Source organism: Apodemus sylvaticus, chromosome 20 (genome assembly GCF_947179515.1).
Source record: "Apodemus sylvaticus chromosome 20, mApoSyl1.1, whole genome shotgun sequence".
NCBI lineage: Eukaryota > Metazoa > Chordata > Mammalia > Rodentia > Muridae > Apodemus > Apodemus sylvaticus.
Window position 1 is genome coordinate 44,018,406 of NC_067491.1, and position 6,695 is coordinate 44,025,100.

Genomic DNA, 6,695 nt, shown 5'->3' on the forward strand with positions numbered 1-6,695 from the left:
AACGGAAGAGAAACAGGCACATCCACGCTGCCTGTTTTCTTGCAGCTAGCTTCCTCCACCCCTGTACGGATGAGGGCCCAGCCCATGGAATGGTGTTTGCCCACCGTGGGCTGGATCTTTCTATAACATTTGACCGGCAAAACAATGCTCACCTGATCTATCTAATCTGTCGCGCTAGTTCTCTTGCCGTGTGGCTCTAGTTTACATCAAACCGACAGTTAAAACTAACCAGTGCGCGCACACACACACACACACACACATACACACACACACACACACACACACACACACACCATACAAAGTCAACAATACTGAGGTCAAAGCTCCGGGCGTTAACCGTTTAGTTTTTCGTTGTGGAAGAGCCTGCTGGTCTGAAGCAAAAGCAAATCTGCCATGCTCTTGGGAGACAACTACACATCAATCAACGTTTCAACAAACCGAAGATCCTAGCAGGGGCTCCCAGCGAACTGAGCCATCTCAGAAGGGAGAGGCAGAGCTCGGGGAATGAGAGGATACTACCCAGGCGTCTGTGCTCAGAAAGGAAGAGAAGCTAAGTTAGGAGAGCGCGTAACTCTCCAGCATGGGCTTTTTGATCCTGAGTTCAGCAGGCAACTCGGGAAGTCACTGCAGATCCGTAGAAGGGAGGAAAGGATGAAAGGCATATTTTTAGATTTCAAAGCGCAGGCCAGATGCAGCGTTGGGCACCAGGGAACAGCAGGTGATACAGAAGAGACATTGGGCAATATAGAACCAAGTTTCCCACCCTACAAGAAGCATCTGGATTTCTCCGAGAAGTTAATCTTCATGCTGATGGACTGTGTGACTGGTTCGGGTTTTTCCTCTTCTGGCCTGGAAGCACTCCACAGGCCAACTCTGTACAGCCTCCTATGATGACGGCCCCACACAGCCCGTGGTAGACACTTGTTGAATAGCTAAACAAATGAATTGCTTATGAGACAGATATTAAACACAGCCCCTAAAGTCCATGTGGCCATGAAGATCTCCCCTCTCCCCTAACCCTTCCTCAAAGTCCCCCAGCTAAGGCTTGTCTTTGATCACTTTGTCAAAACGAAAGGCAGAGCGAGTTCTCTCCTTCCCTGTCTGATCTTTAACAAAACCCCCTCTGGGAGAGACCCGAAGCCGTCTCTGAATGCATCGGAGACCCGCTTCCTGGCACATGCTAACCTGGGGTGTTGTATTTCATAAAGTTAACCAGACTCATTACAGAGAACATATTTCCAGCAAAAATGTTAACGTCTTCCTCATACAAAGAACAAAAAAATCAATGCCATAAATCCCAGAAATCTCTCCTAAATGTCTCTCCCGTCAGCCCCCTCTTGCACTCTGTGTAAATACCATTTTGACAGGTGGGCTATATTTCTGCTCTGGCAACACAATACTGAACGGTCTACGGGGCCAGTCACATGGCTGAAGTAAGGCCTGTTGGCTGAGGTGTTCTTTTTTTCCTCAAGGCATTTTGTGACATTGGAATTCCAACTCACGCCAATGCCTGTACCTTTATCTTTTTCACACAAGTCCCAGTTCCAATCAGTCAGCTTAGAGAGGGATGAACTTGGATGATGACCTATAGATTTTCAACATGAGTTAGAGGAAAATGAAAACGAGGCCGTTTTCTGTGGCATCGTTGCATCTCAATGTATTCATTTTCCTCAAAGTGCAACCAACACCAATTATGCATACTGAATGACTGACACGTTAAGAAATAGGGACAATGACATCGGTTTTTCGGGATTGTACAATTGAGGCAAGCAAGTAGATTTTAAACTAAGACTTCGTTTTCATTTCAATACATACGCCCATCAGAATCTAATAAATTCCTGTTCAGAAGTGATAATTCTCCAGGTTAAGTTCTCTCCCCGAATTCTTGGAATCCCCTCAACTCCATTCGAGCCCAGGGGAAAGAACACAGCTTCATTTCAGGTACAAACAAAAACCTAATCTTAGAAATCCTTCAAGATGTTGACCTCTGCGTGGGAGAATCTGTCAATCTGAGACCCTGGGTCTTGGATGGGTTATTATAAATTAAAATCTAATACTCCTTCCTTCTCTCTGGATCCTTAATGCCCTGCTCAATCAGCTGCATCCAGCTTACATGAGCAGTTCAGACCTCCTGAGCTGGACGGCAAAAGGAAGCAGTCATCATCCCAAGGGCACAAGCAAAATTAATTAAGGCATTGCCACCAAATATTAGCCCTCCTTAAGTCCCCCCAAGTTTATTTCTAATTATCTCCCATTGAGTCATATCCCCAATGAGTCAAATATTTTATTAGATTTTTAGAGCCTATCTCCTGACAGCTTCAAAGGATTTTTCTATTTTACCATAGTTGATTCCCTTTAATATGCTTCCGTCTCTCGACTAAATCTCTGTCCTGAGTCGTATTATAAAATAGTAGAGTGGGAAGAGTCTTCTGAGGTAACCTAGCCCACTTCCATCTGATTAGAGACAAGGGAACGCAGGCCTGAGGTAGGCGTAGGTGAACATTCCCAGAACTCGGTGTTTTCAGAGACGGATGGCAGGAACCATCAGGGTCAAATTGAAAATGACCCTGGGGAAAGGCCCGTATGGGATGACGCCATCAAGAGGTTAGTCCATCTTCCAATCATCCTCTATCAGCCATCCCATCAGCAAGCCCAGCCCCCACATTCAATTATAAGTGATGTTTTTGTGCCAGCCTCACAGGGACAACTCTACCAAGGAGACATAGTAACACACTAAAACAGAGAGAGAGAGAACCTAGAGGCAATGATAAATCCAGATATAAAAGGACAACCGAAAACTTCCTCTAAGCAACATTTTATAGGTAAATATGATGGAGTGAGAGGAAATCTATGAGTGGACAAAGCTGACATGAAATAAAATAAAATAAAACAAAGATTTGGAGCAATGGAGCGAAAGAAAATACTTTATAGAATGCAAAACAAAGAAATAAAGAGAAAGTGGGCAATTTTTTTAATTAAAAAAAAAAAGAGAGAATGCCGTTAAAATCAGGCTGTGTCTACTCTAAGTTACACCACATTCTGTGAGGCAGCGGTGTTTCAAGCTCTACCTTGCCTGGGCGGCTCCATTTTGCAACTGACGCCATTTTGAGCGCCTGCGTGGACATATGACCCACATCAGCCCAGCACAACCCAGGCAGCATGGACTGATAAACGGCTTACGCCGGAGAGGTGAAAGTCTCCACGCTATAAATTCATGGGGATGAATGGAGGCTGAAGGAGCACGTGCCCATATGAACATCCTATCCGGGAAGCCAGGCCCGACAACTTCACAGACAGCCAAGGGACAGGATGTAACTCACTTGTGGACCCCATACAGAGGCGGGCACCTAGCACCGGTCATGGTTATTTATCCACCGCGACGACAGCGGGACGCGGTCCTCCCCTCTCCCTCTGCTTACGGGACTCTAAACCTGTGACCCAGATTGGCCTGCATCCCAGCAGCGCCTTCTTCCCTGTCTGTTTCCCAGCTTCAGCTTCTTGTCTCTTTAAAACTCCTGTCTCTTTAACCCTTTGTAGTCACTGTAGAATCTACACATAGACACATGCATTTACTGAGTAATTCGGGATATGACCCGAGTGTTTATATTCCTACTTAAGACTGGAATAGAAGAGCCTTGATAACCTTCTGCCAGGGTTATCAAGAAAGTAGAAGTATGAATCAGTCTGCTCCCACCGAGATACTGTACCTTGTTATGGTTGTTGAATAAATTCTGACACGGAGAAAAGACACCGGCATGCTCGCCTATGCTTCCCATAGAACATGCGCACGACAGCGGAAAGGGGTAACTGGGATAGCCTGCTACATAACCAACAGGCATCCCAGGAACTCTAAAAAATAAGAGGGAAGAGAATTATCAATGGCATTTTTAAAGATAGAGGATCAAAGTCTGGGGGGGGGGAGAGAGAGAGAGAGAGAGAGAGAGAGAGAGAGAGAGAGAGAGCAACGTCTCTAAAATTCACAGAATACTTGACATCCGGCGTCCTATCCCGCCAAATGACAGAACAAATGCGAAGAATTCTCACACAGGCAAGCTTCAGAACATGTGTCTCCTATGTGTCACCTCCTAAGAAGTTCTTGAGCTTTTGTAAAGAGAGAGGAGTAGCCAGCTAATCTAGCCTAAGTCACAAATTCCAGGCCAAGCAGAAGACCTTGTCTCAAATAAACAAAATGGATGGAACCTGAGGGAAGACACCAGAGACTGACCTCTGGCATCTGCATGTATCCATGCACACTTGCACACACACATACACATACACCACATACATACACACATATCATACACACTCATACAGATGCATGTACACACGCATACATACAAAGCCAAACATGACAGCATACATCTATTATCCCAGGACTCAGGAGGCAGAGACAAAAAGATTGCTATAAATTCAAGACTACAGAGTGAGTCTCAGACCAGAGTGAGCCACAGAGTTAGATGCCCACATGACGGCTCATGGCATTGGAAAAAAATAATAATCTCAAATGTTTCAAGAAAAAAAATATAAAGTCTATAAATTAATAATATATTTAATTATTTCAATAATTTTGGATAACGATCTGATGAAGCGTCCAAGAGGACTAAGTCAGCCAGAGCCAGGCTGACTCCATGACAGGCTGCAAACTGGCAGTTTAGGAGACTAGGCCTAAATTTATGTTTCCCAGAACTTGGAAAGTCCAAAACAAGTCAATTCCAACATCATCCCTCACAGGCAGCCAATCAAGAGGTTGCCCCACCACCTAGTTTGAGCCAAGTATAGTTAATTAGCAAAAGCTTCCCCAAATCCCACCCCCCCCCAGCCTTAACCAATCACAAAGGCATCTATATTCCAGGAGATAAAACCAACCAAACATGGAAAAGAAAGGTAAAAGTCACCCACTCCTACCCTAACAGGCTTTAAATTGATTCTGCAAAGTCCACATGCTTGTCTTCCATTCCAAAGCATGGTGGACCCCCCCCCCCATGCAGGCTCTCTGCAGAATAAATGCTCATTGCTATTGCATACTATTTGAGTCTGGAGTATCATTCTTCGCAAATCATGATCCCTTCCAGTTCCAGTGATTATAACCTGCATTTCAGAACATGCAGACAGATTCTTGCACATGTACCCAAAAGACACTTAGAAAGTGTTCGTTGTGGCCCTGTCCAATAGCAAAAATAGGGTGGAAGACACGATAGTATCAGTTAGGAAGATGGGTCAGTCAAGAAAAGTGCTTGCTCTGCAAGCCTAAGGAACTAAATTTAGTGCCCAGAATTGCCACAGACCAGCCGAGGCTTGGAGAGGGGTCCCTGAGGAAGGGATGTCTGGGTGAAAGAACAGCTCAAAGCCAATCATGGGTACAAGATGAGAGCTCTGTGTTCACTTGAGCTGGCCTTCCAGACAGCTGTGTAGATAGCTCAGTTCTCGCAGACCAAAGCCCAGTCTTTTATTTACATATCAGTTCAATCATTACTCCAGGTTCCCTTTTGATTATCCCAGGAATCACCATTTTATGATCTTAGCCTTTTGATTCTTAGAAAGAAATAACAAGTACATTTTTTTTTAACCTAGCAAATGAACTCAGAGATCAGCTTGCCTTTGTAATCACAAACAATAAGTTTAGCTGGGTGGGATCCCATCCTGAGATTACCATTCCCACCATATGTGAGCCTAAACTCACTCTGTCCCAGGCTGAACTTGAACCCAGGAACTTGCCTGCCTTTGTAGGCACAGATAGTAAGCTAGCTGGGTGGGATCCAGCTCTAAGACCTTCCACACCTGGAACTAAATTCATTCTGCTCCAGGCTGACCTTGAACTCAGAAATCTGCTTGCTTTTGTATCTTTCTGACTAGCTGACTCATTAGTGCAGCTGCCTTTGTTCTTTTAGGTCCTTGAAGCCCCTCATACAACTCACATTACATACTTATATTTTGCATAGATGAGAAATTATGAATTCTTGAACTCATGTTTTCAGAGTTCTTTCTCACAGCTTTAAGGACTGTCTTGAAGGTCACAGTATTTACCTTTTTGCTGAGGAACGCATTCTCGCCTCCTGGACTCATGCTATTTCTAATCAATCTGGAATCATTAACCTAAAAGAGAGAGCATTCCCCAAGGAGGAACATGAAAATATGTATATGATTACACACAAACAAGCCCCACGCAACCATAAGCATTCATGGAGGCCCACACCCTGCTAGCTCCGCTCCAAGGGCAGAAACTTCAACATGGCAGGACTTGGCACAACACAGAACCTACATTTAAAACAAAAAACTGACATGGTAGCACTTACTTGTAATCCCATTTCTGGAGAGGCAGTGACAGGAAGATCTGTAGGTTCCCTGGTCAACCAGCCTAGCTATGGTGACTAAAATATAATCGGCCCATGGGGAGTGGCATGATTAGGAGGTATTGCTATGTTGGAGTAGGTGGAGCCTCGTTGGAAAATGTGTGTCACTTGTGGGGTAGGCTTTGAGGCACCTATACTCATGCTCTGCCCAATGTAGGAGAGACCCTGGAGAAGACAGGCTCTCCTTGTTGCCTCCAAATCAGAATGTAGAACTCTTAGCTCCTCCATTACCACGCCCGCCTAGATGCTACCATGCTTCCCATCCTGATGATAATGGACGGAACTTTCGAAACTGTAAGCCAGCCCCAACTCAATGTTTTTCTTTATAGAGTTTCTTTATTCTTT

The 6,695-nt window shown here is 44.7% G+C and overlaps 1 long non-coding RNA gene across 1 annotated transcript in view; it reads right to left on the minus strand.

The window, feature by feature from the left end:
- Positions 1-324: 324 nt before the first annotated feature.
- The window catches only part of LOC127671167 (uncharacterized), a 15,544-nt gene continuing 9,173 nt past the window's right edge, over positions 325-6,695 (minus strand). The window contains exons 3-5 of the long non-coding RNA XR_007974677.1: positions 6,025-6,093; positions 3,708-3,849; positions 325-932 (exon numbers count right to left, since the gene is read on the minus strand). This is a non-coding gene — a long non-coding RNA (uncharacterized LOC127671167). The remainder of the gene's footprint in view (positions 933-3,707; positions 3,850-6,024; positions 6,094-6,695) is intronic.